This window comes from Acartia tonsa, chromosome 12, assembly GCF_053477335.1.
Source record: "Acartia tonsa isolate MP-2025a chromosome 12, ASM5347733v1, whole genome shotgun sequence".
NCBI lineage: Eukaryota > Metazoa > Arthropoda > Copepoda > Calanoida > Acartiidae > Acartia > Acartia tonsa.
In genome coordinates, this window is record NC_137271.1 from 538,443 (window position 1) to 556,318 (window position 17,876).

Here is a 17,876-nt window from a genome sequence, read left to right on the forward strand (position 1 = left end):
AACAAAACATAATAATACAGTTAATCAAAACAACATAATTAGCTTGTTATCATTAACTACTAGGCTTGGTAGAGAAGAGTCCTCTTGGTCACTCCGTCCTCTTATCTACATGCTGTTTTGTTAGCTCTGGCTTGTTATCATAACCTATAAATAATCACCATATTATTTATCTTAACAGTTGATATTTATATAAAAGAAGAAACATCTGGTGATTATCTATCTGATAATGAAAATATTTATGATAAAGACTCTTATGACAATATTGATAAAATTGATATTGAAGAATTTAAACTTGAAGAACCTGATGTTTAATTTTATATTTTTATCCAACTATTAATATTCTACTAAATGTTCTTGTAAAAATGTTGTCATGAATTTTAGTTCAAAAAATTGAAAGATGTACAATGCATTCCATTCTCTTCCTTTTTAAAGTTTTCATTTAAAAAAAAAAGTTTTCTTGTTGAATTTAATTTTTTTCATAAGTACCTACATAAAATCAATTTTTCTATATTCATGCTGTGCAATGTTGACCATTGATTTCGAAATGTTATTTTGCAATCAAAATGTATATATTGAATTGTAATTATTATCAACATTTTTTTTACATTGTATGCTACCTGTTTATTTTTATTTTTAGATATAAAGAATGAAATGAAATAAGTAAAGTAAGTACTGTAGCTGTTAGAGGAAAATAAAACTTTAGGTGAGTAAGTTTTGTTCAGGGATTTTCAATTATAAAACACGATTATAATAAATCTTATTTTGAAAAAAATTTGAATTTAAAAATATAAGTTTTTAATGAAAAAAAATTAAGAAAAAATAAAATTGGATATATTTCTATTTCACAGTCAATCTTCTGATAATCTGTTTGTCTGTACCGAAGGATCTTGCTAACCGCTGAACCAATCAGGTTCCTTAACAGGGTAGCTTCTCATAGGTCCCAGAATAGAGAAATCAACAAAAATAAAAAAAAATAAAAACGCCGCCCTGCGGACATTTTTGCAATTAGCTAAGAACATAACTAACACCATCTATTGGCGAGAAATATTTTTGGTAAATAGCTAAATTCAAAATAGATTGAAAGATTTTACGTGTCCTTGAGGCCTCTAGGGGCATAGTCGCTAGTTAATTTAAATATAGGAAATCTATGAAGTAACAAATAGCAACACAAATATAAACCTAATTTACAGAACAAAACATATACACGGTGTTTAAAAAAAACTGCGTTTTCCGGTTTTGAGAAACAACCAGAAGGAATATGAAAAAAAGGATGATAGGTCCATATTCTATGTAAAAATGTACATCGGATTTCCTTAAGGTGTTTTTTGATATCTCTAAAAATGCGGCTGTACTGATAGGTACATGTAGGGGAAAAATGCTTGATGTTGAATATGAGATATCAATTAGATTGAAATAACTTGTATATTTTGCAACATATTGTTTCAAAAGTACAATATCAAAGTAGTAAAAGCTTAAATCAATGTCCCCATATGACAGTTTTTTTTACATATATTATTATATTGGGTTCTTCAGAATTTAGTTTTTTCTATTTCTCTATGACAAAGTCATTTTTAGAAAAAAGTCTCTATTAATACTGTGTGCATTGACAAATAAAACAAGTCACTTTTTTTTCATTTCAATATCTTTACAAATAAGCAAGTTATCATGGTTTGAAATTGTCCGTAAAAAGTGCGTTTTCATTAATTACTCATGTTTTATAAGATGATCTCTTATAATCTGTCAATCAAAAGAGATTAAGGGGGGAGGGGCGAGGAACAAATATGAACAATTTTAATACTAAGAATTAAAATCCAAGCAAAAAGAATATTGATTTTTTTTTTGAAAAGGCATTTTAAATTAAGTTTTAAATGTAATTATTAGATTATTTTGAAGTTTATGTTATAATGTTGTTTTCAAGTAAAAAAAGGATTTTAATTCAATGTTATAGCATAAAATTCTTTAAGAATACAATAACACACACACATTTCGAATTCTTTGGGCTCTAAAATGCGCTGTTGTTTTAAGAGATATTAAAAAACGCCTGTAACAAATTCGATGCATATTTTTATAGAGAATATGGACATATAATTATTTTTTTTGTACTCCTAATGGTTGTTTCCCAAATCTGGAAAAAACAGTTTTTTCTGAAACACCTTGTATACTTTTAATCTGCTACTATTTTATATGGGATTTCTTTGTGTTAGGGTGCTTTTGCCATATAAACTATAAACAAATATTTCTATATCTTATTATTTGGAAATCTATAGAGAACAAGGATATATGCATCTTTTAATAATTCATTGAGAAATATGAGCTGCAGACGCTAAAAAATACTTTTTTGTGGTTCTTACTGTATGATTTCAATATTTCAGATTTTTGACTGATGCCACTGTAGGAATATCAAATATCTATAATTTGATAACGGCTTAGAATAATGGATAGGGAAAAAGAGAAGAACTCTTGTCAGATTTGTGGCAAAACATTTTCTTCTTCTAAAAGTAGAGACAGGCATGTGATAATACATACTGGTGAGAAACAATATTCATGTGAAATATGTGGTAAATCATTTTCTTTACCTCACCATAAAAAAAATCATATAAGAACGCATACTGGAGAAAAACCATATTCTTGTAAAATATGTGGTACATCATTCTCTTGTTCAGGTAATAGAGCTGGACATATGAGAACACATACAGGAGAGAAACCATATTCTTGTGTAATATGTGGTAAATCATTCTCACAGTCTAATGATAGAAAAAGACATATGAAAACTCATACTGGAGAAAAAGCATATTCTTGTAAAATTTGTTGTAAATCATTTACAAGGAAAGATTATGAGATTAGACATATGAGAATACATACTGGAGAGAAGCCATATTCATGTGATGTATGTGGTAAATCATTCTCAGAATCAAAAAGCAAAATAATACATATGAGAAAACATACTGGTAAAAAACCCTTTCCTTGTGACATATGTGGTAAATCATTCTCAGAATCAAGGAGGAAAAAAATACATATGAGAACACATACAGGTAAGAAAACCTTTCCTTGTGACATATGTGGTAAATCATTCTCACAGAAAGGAAGTAGAGACAATCATAAAAAGAAACACATCGGAAAGAAACTAGTTACATCTGACAAGTGCAGTATATCATTTATGGATGATAATAAACATAAGACTGTACATAAGTATAACTACAATGGTATACTATCAACTATGAAACCTGTTTGTGTCAAGCTAGGGAAACTTTCACCTTTAGAAATAAAATCATTGTGTAAAATAAATAATGAACTCAGTCTTGATTCTATTAGTGAAGAAGAAACTCTTAATAAAGATCCTCTTACAGTTCAAATAGATAAGGATGGTAAAACTACAAATGTTGTCAAGGAAACTACTGCGTTGAAATCTTTTAGCTGTATTATTTGCAGTAAAATATTTTCTAGTATTGATCTTCTTAATATTCATAAATATGTTCATCCTTTAGTGAAAGAGAAGAGTAAGAATATTGAAGAAACTTACAAAGAGAATTGTATCTCTGTTAAAGAGGAAGATGTTGATATTTATATAAAAGAAGAAACATCTGGTGATTATCTATCTGATAATGAAAATATTTATGATAAAGACTCTTATGACAATATTGATAAAATTGATATTGAAGAATTTAAACTTGAAGAACCTGATGTTTAATTTTATCTTTTTATCAACCAATTAATATATATTATATTATATTTTTTTATCCACCTATTAATAGATGTTTTGTAAATATGTTATCATGTTTTTTAGTTAAAACATTAAAAGATATTCATGGCATTAATTTTCTCTATTTTTTTGTTTAAGATTTTTTTTATTTCATACTTTTAAATACCTAATTTTTTTCATATGTAGGTAAATCTATGAGAAATCAATCAATTTTTCTATATTCTTATTTTCATGCTGTACAATTAATGATATTTTTCAATCTAAACTGTTTATAATGTTATAATGTTGGATAATGCATAAATGTATTATCTTTTTATTGTATGTTTCCATCTTATTTCTTCAGAAATAAAGGATGAAATGCTTTAAGGAATGTAAAAACTGTAAAGCTGTCGGAAACTTAAACTTTAGGTGAAAAAGTTTTGTTCATTAATACAAGGGTTGTACAATTATAAAAAAGAACAAATCTAATTTTAAATCTGTAAGAAAGGGATAGTTGCTTGAAATGCATTTGAATTTAAATTTACTTCATTTCTTCCACAAATTCAAAAACTTTCTAGTAAGTAACAAATAGCAATACAAATAAAAACTTTATGATTAATACAAAAAATATCTATATAAGGTATTATCTCTATAATTTAGAAGGTGACTGTGTGAGAATCAAGATTTATGTTCTAATTTAATAATAGGAGAGATATAATAACTAAAGGTAAAATGTGACAGACAACAAATTCAAATGTTGCTCATGTAAAATAAGACCTTCTATCGACGTTATTTCTAAGATGTTTTAAATAGTTACATGAAAATAATTTTTTACGTCTTTTTGAAAAAAAGGATTATAGTTTTCACTTCTTCCACCAATTCAAAAACTTTTTTTAGTGCTATCTCGTCATTTCATTTGTATGTCCCTTGGGATATCTAAAACTAATGCAGTTTGTCCATCGCATAAATTAAATCTAATCCTACTTGGAAGGCTGCATTATCATGATAGAAGGGTAGGCAGCCCTTCTGGCCCATCTGAAAATGGAGGTTTTTCTTCCTGTGAAATTGGCAGCCGACTATAGTTTTAAGGTTTGTGAAAACCTCTCGTGCTGACTTTATTACTGCCTGCTCAAAGTCAATACTTATAGAAACAGGTGACGTACCAACAGCTTGCATTACTGTTTGGAATGCATGTTTGTAGACAGCAGCAGTTTTGCTTGGTAAGAACATGAAGGCAGCTGGATACAATTTACCCATAGCTTTTCCACCAGATCCAAGTATTACATACATTTGTGCAAATTGAGCCGGGACAGCCTGCAACATAATATTACATGATACACTATTATACATGTTATAGGTAAAGCATGTTTAGATATGTAAAGATATGTAGTAAAAATGGTTTCAGAATAGCACGTTTTATTAATCTGATGTGAAAGCAAGGTGTTTGTAAAAGCAGCTTTAAAAAGCAGCTTGGGTTGCGAGCCGCATTCGCCACAGCCTCTACTTCTTTTTGGGCCACCAGGGATTTCACAATATTAGATGAATGTACATGCTCTCCCTAAATTATTTTAAGTGATTAAAGTGTGTATTCTGGTGTTGATACAAAAGACATAAAGACATTCAATAATTGGCATAAACTCAGATGCGATAAATGTCTGGTTTTACAATATTTGTCACAAAAGCAAATTAGAAAAAAAATACTTACATGTATAGCTTTGATGTACTGTACACCATCATTAGAAAAGACCACGGCACTTGCAGGACATTTATGACTTTTCCTAAGCCTGCAGGTCCAGTAGGTAAATTCTGCTCTCTCACGTTGCTTCAGGTAATGGTACTGATGATTATCCACCAGTATCTCTCCTCCTCTGTTTGAATTAATGAAAACAGCTTGCAGTAAAGCTGCTTCCATTCTACAATATTCTCAGGTCTGCTTAAGCTTACGGACAAGAATCGAATGATTGGGTTATTAAAATCGTTGATTTTTTACAAAAATAATCGTTGATTTTTTACAATTCAATTGGAAGATTTTTTTGTCAATTTATTTACACATTATTTTTGTTAATTTTTTAAAACACATTTTGGCCTCCATTCACGTTAAGAGTGTAGGACTTATGAGTGTAGGTCTTATGTCAGTGTAGGTCTAATGTCAGTGTAGGACTTATGAGTGTAGGTCAAATGTCAGTGTAGGTCTTATAAGTGTAGGTCTAATGTCAGTGTAGGACTTATGAATGTAGGACTTATGAGTGTAGGACTAATGAGTGTAGGACTTATGAGTGTAGGACTTATGAAGCAACACCAAACTATGGTCTATTAAATATTTTACATTGTCTGCAACACCTAGTGAAATGTTAAAGAACACTTTTGCAGACTAACTCTAACTATGGCTCTAGTATAGCGAGTTTAAAAATGTTCTTACAGAGCCTAATCTATCTAGGATAGTCAGGTCACACTATGGATGTTACTATCCTTTCCTTCCTATGACCATTTGTCCGTCTTACTATGCTAGCAAAAAAGTCTTAAAGTCTGAACTTTGGCTAAATTTTGGGTAATCGACAGTTAATTAAAAAATTTGAGAACCATGCTTTTACCCCTACTTACTATAGACTAAATTAGAGTTTTTATTATTTCAATGAGATACTTGACGTACATTGATTAGGCTTCATTAGATGATGTAAAAACTCAAAGAACATTTCTGCTAGCCCTACAATCAGGGATGCAGAGCCGGAGCCGATGAGCCGCTATATTATGCCTAAGCCATTATTTTTGTTGAATAACAACTTCGGCTACGGATTAGCTAAAAAAAGAGGTTTTTTATTAATTATAATTTTGTAACTCTTGTGTCGTGTGCAAATGCCCCTTTTAAGTTTTTCAAGTCCATTTTTCTCAAAAATTAAATTTTTAAAACCTTCAAAAGTCAAAATTAGACTTAGAAAAAAGAATTTGTTGAGTTTTCTTTATTTTGGCACCAAAAATCATAGAGTAGTAGACCGACTTGGCTTCATACTTCAATTTCTCAATTTTTATGGGTCAATCAATATTACTTTAATTTTTCAGGTGAGGAAATATTGTTGTACCAATCAGAACTTGGGTCTTCAAGATATTCAGATAAAAATCGTAATATATAGGTTAGTATTTTTAGTACTATTGTATTTAGACTATTTATGTTCACTTAGCTCACCTAAAAATGAAAAATTACAATTATTATTCTCAAAATATTCTTACTATCTTCTTGATTATTGTTTCCTAAATATAGCGGAAGTCTTAATGAATTTTTTTGAATGATGTTGTTTTAAAATTGATATTTCAGGTTTGTGACTGATGCCACTGTAGGAATATCAATTATCTATAATTATATAACAGCATAGAATAATGGATGGTGAAAAAGAGAAGAGCTCTTGTCAGATTTGTGGCGAAACATTTAGAACAGCTAGTCATAGATACAGGCATATGAGAACACATACGGGTGAGAAACCATATTCATGTGAAATATGTGGTAAATCATTTAGTCGTTCAGATCACAAAGAAAGACATATCAGAACCCATACTGGTGAGAAACCATATTCTTGTGAAATATGTGGTAAAGCATTTTCTTTACCACATCATAAAAAAACTCATGTAAGAACTCATATTGGAGAGAAACCATTTTCATGTGAAATATGTTGTAAATCATTCACCACTGCTCAAAGTAAAGATTACCATATGAAAACACATACAGGAGAGAAACCATACACATGTGAAATATGTAATATAACATTTACTACATCTAGTGATAAGAATAAACATATTAGATTACATGCTAGAGAAAAACCGTTTTCATGTCAAATATGTTGTAAATCATTCACCACAGCTCAATGTAAAGACATACATAGGAAAACACATACGGGTGAGAAACTATTTTCATGTGAAATATGTGGTAAATCATTTAGTCGTTCAGATCACAAAGAAAGACATATGAGAACACATACTGGTGAGAAACCATATTCTTGTGAAATATGTGGTAAAGCATTTTCTTTACCTCATCATAAAAAAACTCATGTAAGAACTCATATTGGAGAGAAACCATATTCATGTGAAATATGTTGTAAATCATTCACCACAGCCAAAAGTAAAGATTCTCATATCAGAACTCATACTGGTGAGAAACCATATTCATGTGAAATATGTGGTAAATCATTGTAGAATGACTTCTATGGGGTCCTAACGATTGACCCGATTAAGAGAGAAAATGAAACATTTTATCATTATTAACGTAATACTTTAGATACGCATATAGATTAGTTTTTTACTGATTTATTGAGCTTGAACAATTAAAACTATGTTCCCGGCACTAAACGAATGCTCATTATCACAGATATATTGACAATCTAAGGTTGTTCTAAATTTTACTACGAAAATCTCTGAAAAAAGATAAACTTATTAAATAAAATATTCTCGTAAAATTATAACAACCATTTAAAATACATTAAAATTAATATTAACGTAAATCACACAAACAATTATATTAACCTCTCACAACCAAAAAACGTGCTAAACTGAATATGTTTGCTGACACAGAATAGCATGATGAAATATTTAAACAACAACAAACGCGGCATATCCAAGAAACTGCGCTTCAAATGTCATCGTTGTTCCAAAAATAAAACAACGAACGCGGCATCACCAATAAACTGCGCTTCAAATGTCGTCGTTGTTCTAAGAATAAATATTGTCTTTAGTTTGAAGCGAAATTATTATAAGTTTTACAACATTCCCGCCAAGGGAAGAGCTTCAAACCAGCTTCTGCAACAATTAGAAGATAGAAACTTCATACATCACTCAAATTGAAACATGAATCTCAACACCTTGAGGTATTAAACCAGGACTTAAGGAGTCCTCAAAATATAAACTGATCAACAAACACATAGAATTAAGGTATGTAACCAGAACTAATGGAGTTCTCATTAGGTGTGCGTTAAAGAAACAAATACAACCCACCTTTAATAATGTCTTCTGGAGGAACTCTCGTGAGATCTTCTTCTTAGAACTTCCTCATTGCCATTCAGCTGATCTCTCAGATCCCTTGGGAACTTATTAGGATTCCTCTGGGATAACACATGTCTAGCATCATTGTGCTGCAATCTCTTTAGACCTCTAGTATAGTCTCTTACAATTCTATTACTAGAGGTAGAACTGGAAGGTGTAGGCTCTGTCTCATTATCCTTCTGTCTCTCCCCAACAGTAACAGACACATCTCTCAAAACTCTTAGCTGCTTCATTTTCCTGAACTCTCTATTATTTAGAGCATCAGGATTATACCTCTTAAAAGTATTCATCCTAGCCTTTCTCTCCAATGCCCATTGCCTATTTCTCTCAGTATTCTTACCAGGCATAGCTTCATACACAGATTGGGCTAAACCCACTCTGTCCTCAGACTCATAAAAAACCTTATCATTCAAGAATCCCAGATACAGAATCCTCAATCCTCTTTAACTGTGCTCTGGTATTATCTTCTCTCTTTGTTAAGACCAGATCCAAAATTCTAACACATGTCTTCTTTTCTCTCAATCTGAGTAGGCAGCCTCTCATGTAATCATATGCTCTGATGTGCTGAACCCAAAATTCACCAGCTTCCTTAGTATCCAGAGTAGACAGTTTAGACAGAAGAGAGTAGATATTAGCCGGATCAAGTCTTCCCCATTCACACAATGCTGGAATGATTTCACGACCATTTTGAGGTCTAGGAGACTTAATCTCATTCTTCAAAGCAATATCCACACTGAACTCATAAACAGAAGTGGAAAACTGGGGGCTTGGCTGAAGATCAATCTGTAGACATGGCTCACCAGAATCATCAATTACATATTCCCTCTTGAACAACAGATCATATCTATTGGCTAGCAAGTCTGGCCTTGGAGTTGGCTGTTCACACATAAAGTCAGGCAGGTGGACTCTCTCTAACACAGCAAACTGATTGAAAAATACATGTCTGGCATGATGCAGATATCTTTCACCACCACATTGGGGTACAGGAATATTAGAATACAAATCAGCTAGATTCTCAAGAAGAGGGTTAAATCCAACTTTGATTGATCTCAGCAAATCTGCTCTAGTCTTAGCATTACATATTGCATCAGTGTCATCAATGCAAGTATTAATCAGAGCTTTAGCTACAAAGTAAGAGAACCAACAGTTGAATGAATCCTGAGTCATTCTCAAGGAGTATAAAGTCAAATCAGGATCAGGAAAGAGATTTCTAATCAGGGTGCCCATCAGAACCTGGTAAATTTCAACCATACTTCTAAGCCTTGCTTCTAAGTAATACCAGATAAATAAAGGTTGCTCAGAACCAGCCCATGCCCATCTTTGATCCATGAATTCAATACCAACTGGAAAGGGACTTCCATTGCAGACTACAGACAGCGAGAAAATATCAAAGCTGTCCATTCTGCATCCTGCAGCAACAGCTAGACTTCCCAGGTCAAAGGCCTTGAAATTGATACTAACTCCATAGAAATCTTCAAGAAAAGAGGTTAGTAATTTGACTTGATGATCTGCATTATCCATGTACACAACAGGCCTAGCTTTCAGGAACTCAAGAACTTCATTAGGCATATCACTGAATGTAAAGGTAAATGATTGGCACTTCGGGACATACTGATCATGGGTATCCTCTGGTACCCTGTCCCAGGGAAATTTTATGGTAAGGGTGGTTGTGTAACCATCAGAAAAGGTTATTCCAACAGGTACTTCAACTAATGTTTTGTCATCAGCATTGACTTCAACAGTATGACACTCCTTCCCATCTTTCTTGGCTGACAGAAGATCAAAATAGGCTTGTCTTGGTATTTTCACTGTTTGAATGAAGCATGGAGCATTGAGTGTATGGAAAAATGATCTTGACTGAGCATTGAGTGCATTATTCAGCCTGGACAGTGTAGAGGACAACTGCCTCTTACTGTAATCACCCATCAGGATCAGCATATGAGTCATTTTGTCTGGTACTAGTTGTTTGTTCATAACAGGCTGATTCCATGATCTAGTGTAATATTGATCAGTGTAGAGTGAGGTATTTAGTGGTGAACCTCTAGGTAGGATATCAGAGATGTTCCAGTTATCTTTGATTTTCAGATGTTGCTCATAGATTCTTAAACAGGAGTATGCACTGGACTCCTCATTTTCATCCTTAAAGATGTCAGACTCATCATAGAGTACATTTTCATATTTTTCTGATTTTTCAGAAAACAATTTTCTTTGGTAGGATTCAGTCAGAAAAAGCTCTTCTCCACCTAAATCCTTTGGGTCTCTGCTTTTCAGTCTTTCATCCAAATACTTTCGCTTTGAAATTGGATCTGGTGCAGACATTATAAATCTATTAAACAATCACATAATTATATTTAAAATAGAAATATTTGGTGTGCCGGGAATTAAACATAAAATTAACTATCTATCTTAATGATAAAAACAATAAAATGAATTTTATTTACATAGTATAAAATATTTTTATAAAATTACACATTCAATAAGTGATTAAAAGATAGTAGAGATGAATAAATACAAAAAAAAAACATCCAGATTTACTTAACAGTATTGATACTTTGAAAGAATTCTTTAGAATTGAGGTTAAGATCTGTCACAGATGAAATAACACACACATCTCTTGGTGATCTCTCAACAAACCGGATAACACACTTCTTTCCAGAAGTGTTTGGATAGGAAATAAGGACTCCTCTTCCATTTTTGATGATATCTACAACCTTGCCTAACTTCCACTTCTCTAACTTATTATTGATGTTATCAAGAAATCGAAAAACAACAATATCCTCCATCTTCACTTCATCAGTATGGCTCATTTTGATAGGTTTAGGAATGAGATGGTGCATACGATCTAGAAGAAGTTGGTACCAATATGACTGAATAGATTCCAGGCGTTTTAAGAGATGAGTGGGGCATGATGATTCTGTCAGATGCATCGGTCCTTCAATAACTCTATTGTGTGATCTGCCAAGTTTAAAACGGTTTGGTGTGAGTATATCCCACCCAAAGTCAGCTGAATTAGATTGGTCAGCTCTTGCCAGGGGTATATCATCTATCTCTGATGCCATCTTGCTGAAGATTGTTTCCCATTGTATGGGGGTAAGAGCAATATCTGTGTTGATAGCTGATTTATTAAGCATGTCCCTGAGGGTTCTAATTTTTCTTTCAACTCTTCCTCTTTCCATATGGCTTTTAGAAGTGGATGGATAAACTTCTATGCCAAGGGACTCCCGTAATTGATGATTAGCATCACGCAAAGTGAATTCTACTTTATCCAAGCTTGTCAACTGTGTGCCCTGGTCGACAAATAGGCATGAGGGTACTCCATGTCTGCCAGAATGCCTTTCAAGAGCCATTACAACATCTTGGGTTTCTAATCCCTCTAGTACTAGGATACTAGTTGCAGATGACAAGAGACATACTATGACTAAAGCATAAATTTTCACTTCAGGTTGAGACCTTGTAGACCGAGAGTTTCTGAAAGGCTTTGATTTAAAGCCATATACTATGTCACACATAGAGTGGTAGAAAGCAGGTACTATTTGATATCTAGATTGAGGATGGTTACCCATTTCTAATTCAAGCGTTTTCTTCAACAGCATACGGCAGCGAGGGCAATTCCTGCGAACTTCTTGAATAATCCTCCTTGGATTATTGATGGGAAATACATACTTCATTAGCTCATTTAACGTGGCTTCATTTCCAGCATGCTTCCTGGTCTTGTGGTGAATTTCCATCAATAATGAAAAGAACAAGTCAGAATCAGCTGATACAATAGGTAACACACCTTTTATCATATTTCCATCAAAAAATACTTTGAAGTTTAGGTCTTTCTGGATTACCTCGGCATCTGCTGGGATTCTTCCATGAGCGTAGAAAATACCATCTTTCTCTTCGTAATCCTGCAATTTAACCTTATTTAGTTTTGACAGCAAGATACAAGTTTCAATACGGAGAAAATGATTAAAAGATTCAATGCTGAGAATCTTAAAGTACTCAGGAGGAACACCATTAGAAGCTGCTATAGCAGAGCACTTTTTACAATCCTGGGACTGATGGAGTCCCCTGCTCTGATGGGCTTTGTGTTTGACTGACCAGATGAAGTCAAGTACTTTAGTCATAATTCTTATTGATTTAGAGAATCCATTCTTAATTACATCAATAGGTGATGTAGAAACCCTGCCGGCTTTAGCAACGAAAGAATGGAAATTGGTATTACATGAACATTCTAGACAATGTTGCACTACATTTGAGATGCCAAAGCATTGCTCTATTAGAATCTGGCCATTATGTTGAGGGCAACCACTACAATGCATTGAGGTAGGAAAAAATTGTAGTGAAGCAGAGGAAACTTGTGCCGAAGGAAGTGGAACTTCAGGGAAGCATTCCTCATTAAGAAGTTGGCTCTGTGTAGCAGAGAGTTGTATGTCCAGGAATGTAGTTTTAGGCATTGATTTCTTTGGCAACTTCATCCATGGATAACCTGATACCCACAAGGAACCACTTGAGAGGTCTGATGGCTTTAAAGAAGATGGTTTTGTAATCATGTCTGCTGGATTCAAAGAACCATCAATATGATATAAAGGTATAGATTCCTTTGTTCCTACAACTGCTTCAATTAACCTTCTGATTTCCATGACTCGATTCAGACAAAAGAGTCTAAGCCTCTTGTTTGTATTGTGGCACCAGGCCATAGCTATAGAACTATCTGTGAAGTAAAGAACTTCAGTGACTAAATCTCCAAGTGATAGCTTGATATCATAGGCAAGAGCTGCAGTGATTCTGATAGCCTCCAACTCGTTGCGAGGCACAGAGTTCTTCATCAATCTGCTCTTAGATGCCATTAGTTGACAGCTGTAATTACCATTTTCTAATTCTACTCCAGCATAAACAGCGCCACCGCCAGCAAATTCAGCTGCATCACTTATACATAGGAGTCTTATAGACTTAGGAGCAGTGTTTGCTGGAAAGAGATATCGGGGAATACTAAGACTGGGAATTTCTAGAAACTCTGCAAACCTATCTCTCCAATACTTTTGTAAATCTTGGGATAGCGGTTTGTCCCAATCCAGGCCTGAGAGAGCCTGACAGTCAAGCTTTAATTGAAGCTTGTATGGCTCCCACCATCCACTGGTGTCCCAAAACTCACAAACTCTTGAAATAACCATTCTTCTAGTAATTTCAGTTGATTCAAGAAGTAGAGATACATCAGCTGGATTTTGGACTGGAAATGGGTTTGGAGATTTAATTCCCCTCTTCTTAATGTTGAAGTTTAGCTCTGTGAAACCAGGAGAGAATGTGTCCTGAGACACGTTCCATTTGTAACCTAGGACTTTTAAGGAGTCCTCAAGCTCTGGGTGACCAGATAGAATCACAAATTTTGCAGAAAAGCCACCTGCTTCTAAGACTTTAGGGACTTGTTCAATTTGTTCCAGGCATTTTTCTTTTGTATGGTCTCCACCAATCATGTCATCCACATATGTGTCAAGGATGATGACAATGTAAGCCAAAGGATACTGGTCTTTGAGGAGTGTTGCAAGTTTTTCTAAAGCATATGTAGCCTGATTGGCACTGCTTGATACTCCATACCATGCTACTAGCATGACATACACATCAGGTGGTTTACTGGGGTCCAAGTCCCCAAATAAGAAAAGTTGATATCTATAAGAGCTTGGTTTTAAGTGGAGCCTATTGTAAAGCTTTGATATATCGCTTGTCCAAATAAATTTCTTTGTCCTTGCCCGGTTAAGGATGTCCTGGATTTTCTTCATCTTGTTCTCACCCTTGGCTAGACATTCATTTAATCCTGACATTGAAGGATCAACCACCAGTCGCACTGGTGTGCTGGCTGAATCCTTCAGGACATATCTCCATGGCATATAATGCCTAAATGCACCATTATTTATCAACTCCTGATGTTGTTGGGGGAGATCCTCCAGTTTCTTAAGAAAACCTTTACTAACTAGGTCTTTATGAGCTTCCTTGACCCTTGCTTTGATATCATCAGATGCTTTGCATTGGGACTTGTATACCTTTTCAGCTTGTTTATAATTATCATTACCCCCATGCTTATCAGATAGGAATTGATCTGCAGGCTTGACAAACGGCAGGTCAACATAAACTCTTTTCTCATCAAGATTAACAGAGACACTCTCCTCAATCATTTGTTGCTCAATTCTTTCATTCAGCGACATCATTTTAGTACGGTTAGAGACCGAGCATTTACAAAGCTTACACTTTTCACACCTGAAGTTGACTGTGTCGTCTTTATCTTGCTCATCCAAGAATGATCTGAGTTTTCTTAATGGGACCTTGGCCTTAAATGCCGTAACACTGAAACACTGGCAATGAAGGCTAGAGCACAATTCATAATCAGGTAAACATTCATCAAAGACTTCTTGACCCAATTCATTGAAACTCTTACTGTCGACTGGGGTAGGAAAAATGGTTTCCCCTGATAGAGTCGTGTAGCTGTACGACAGTGATGGAGTTTTGAACTCTGATAGTGCACACTCAGAATCAACTATATCTGGCTTAAGGGCATACATTAATGATGGATATAAAGAATTACGATACTGGTTAACCACTTCAGAGAAGTAGATATTGAAGTGGTTTACATTGCCATGAAATTTATGATTTGCCTCAGAGAAGGAGGAGTGGGGGCCACCATAGCAGTAATATGAACCAAAAATGTCTTTAAATGGGGCTTTGTACAGACCTATCCCTGACGGAAGACTGAGGACACATTCTGGTTCAAGCTCGGGTGATTTTAACCCAATTAACAATCCAATTCTATCCTTACCAATGTACTGTGGTAGTGGAGTGTTGAGAGGGAGATTAGAATGTTGACGAGCTTCTTCATTAACTGCTGTTAGATCATACCCAGGAATCTTACTAGTTATGGTTTGCATTCCCTGAGCTTCTAGTTCATGATATTTACCAGATGGAGTGGGGCCAAGTATCATTTGATAGGTTCCATACTCTGTCCATATTTTTCCACCAGAAACAACGCCTATAGCACTTGGTTCTGTTCCTGTGACTTTCATCCCTATTTCTTCTGCTAGCTTTCCCTCGACTAGGTGCTGGTTAGCACCTCGGTCGTAAAGGCACAAAATAGATTTGCCATTAATATTAAGGAACTGCATGACTCCAATAGAATCATGCTTTACTTCATTAATGATATCCTCAGGACTAGGTTTTTCCTCTTTACCTGTTGAAGTATTAAATACAGGTGTAGGGTCTAGCAGGTTAGGTTTCTTGGAGCGAGATAGATCTTTGCTTTTAGGTTTCAGCCCAGTAAGAACTTGAAAGTGAGATGCCATATTTATTGGGGCTTTCAGATTGTCAACATCAAACCCAGGAATGTATTTCTCAATAGCTTTAAGGATCTCAACATTGGAGGGCTTAGTATGTTGGGGGTTGAAACAAAATAGCACAGAATATGGTGATCTTCTTGGGTTTGATTTAGAGGCCTTTTTACACTCTTTACAAATCAATTCAAAGGGAACTTGATCCATATTACTACACCCTTTAGAACTGCAGTTGTCAGATGATTGCAAGCATACTAGGCAATGACGATATGGAAATTTCCTGCGATCTTCAATCCTCTCCTTTGGGCTTCTGAAGAAAAACTCCCTGCATTCATTTAGCTGGTGCTTGTGACCATCAAGTATACAAGGAAACTTTAATTGGGAAGCTGGTTTACTGCTAGAAGCTTTATTTTGAAAATTAACAGAACCTGCGAGGGGTTCTCTATCATTATCTGCATCAGAATCAGTAATATTTCTTTCAGATGAAACAGCATGAGCCCTTACTGTCTTTGACCTCTCAATTCGTACTTTATTTAGCTCACTGTTTGGTGGAGCCTCTGTACGTGCTGCAGTATCATGGGACTGGTATGATTGATAAACAGCATTTATCAATAGTTTAAAAGCAGTTTTACCGCGAATTCTTACAGTATCTTCATCCATCATCTGCATTTTATCGACAAATTTTGATTTGGCATCATAAGGAACATATGATAGTAATAAATGGAGGAAATCAATTGAGAAAATGTATTCCTTTGCCTCATCTGAAGGGATGTCTTCAGAAACAAGAAGTTTGTTGATTCTTTGAAAGGCTGAATTAAGAGTCCTGTAATACTCAAAGCTTGTATTAGGATCATGGTGTGAATTAGGTTTACTTAGTTTGCTGACAGGAAGCAAGATATTCGTAGTCAATGTTTTTAAATCACCATACCTGTGTATAAGGACTCTTTTTATGGATTCATAATCATTTTTGAATTCTGAAACCTCATCCTGAATGCTAGATGATAGGAATTTGTTGTACAGCAGTTCTGCCTTTTCCTCTGAAATGTCAAAATCTTCAGTATAAGCAGCAAAGCGCCTAAAGAATTCAAATACAGTTATTTCTGAATGTTTGGAGAATTTTGGCAGGCTGTCATACAGTTTGCTGGCTTGGGAACGCTGGTGAATACCAAGACTGTGATAAAGGTTTCTTACTTGAGCTGACCAGTCAATTGCCCTTTCAATGGTGACAGTTACCTCCTCGCAAAGCATAATATCATGATTAGAGTTTTTCATATAATAATGAAGTGATCTTTGAATTTCCCTACTCTGTGAGTCAACAGCTGGCAACTGATTCCTGTAAATGTCAGAGAGTGTACATTTTGACATTTTTGCAGGGTCGGGAGATATTAACCTCTTTAATCCAGCAATATTGGATTTTATAAGTTTTCCCTGTAGGTTTAGAGCATTGCTGACATTATCACTATTGTTACTTTGGATTGAGGCATTATCATCATTGCTCATTGGATTAGGTATATCACACATTGCCTTCTTGTTTATAGTAGGTTGAAGACCAGTATTGACTTCAGGAATAAGTTGAGCATTATGAGGTGCTGCTAATTGTTGATATGGGTTAGACTTACGCTGAGATTCACTCCAGGATGTAACATGCTGTGAATTAGGATCAATTGGTACTGATGGAGTACCCTTAAGATTAGGGGCATGGCTCACTTCATTAGGAGCTGTTAATTGTTGAAGTGGGTAAGACTTACGCTGGGATTCAACCCACGATGTAACACGCTGTGAATTATGATTGGATAGTACTGGGGGAGTACCCTTAAGATTGGAGGCATAACTCACTTCATTCGCAATGTATGCAGTCTGCTCTTGGGTTG

General features: G+C 34.5%; 2 long non-coding RNA genes across 2 annotated transcripts; both read left to right on the forward strand.

Annotated features, from left to right (window-relative positions):
• The first annotated feature begins 635 nt into the window (after window positions 1-635).
• On the forward strand, window positions 636-2,825 carry LOC145333615 (uncharacterized). Its single transcript, XR_013884554.1, has 2 exons — window positions 636-703; window positions 2,373-2,825. It is a non-coding gene; the product is annotated as an uncharacterized LOC145333615 (long non-coding RNA).
• A 1,216-nt stretch (window positions 2,826-4,041) lies between these two features.
• LOC145333616 (uncharacterized) lies at window positions 4,042-7,056 on the forward strand. Its single transcript, XR_013884555.1, has 3 exons — window positions 4,042-4,108; window positions 6,737-6,807; window positions 6,990-7,056. It is a non-coding gene; the product is annotated as an uncharacterized LOC145333616 (long non-coding RNA).
• Window positions 7,057-17,876: the final 10,820 nt, after the last annotated feature.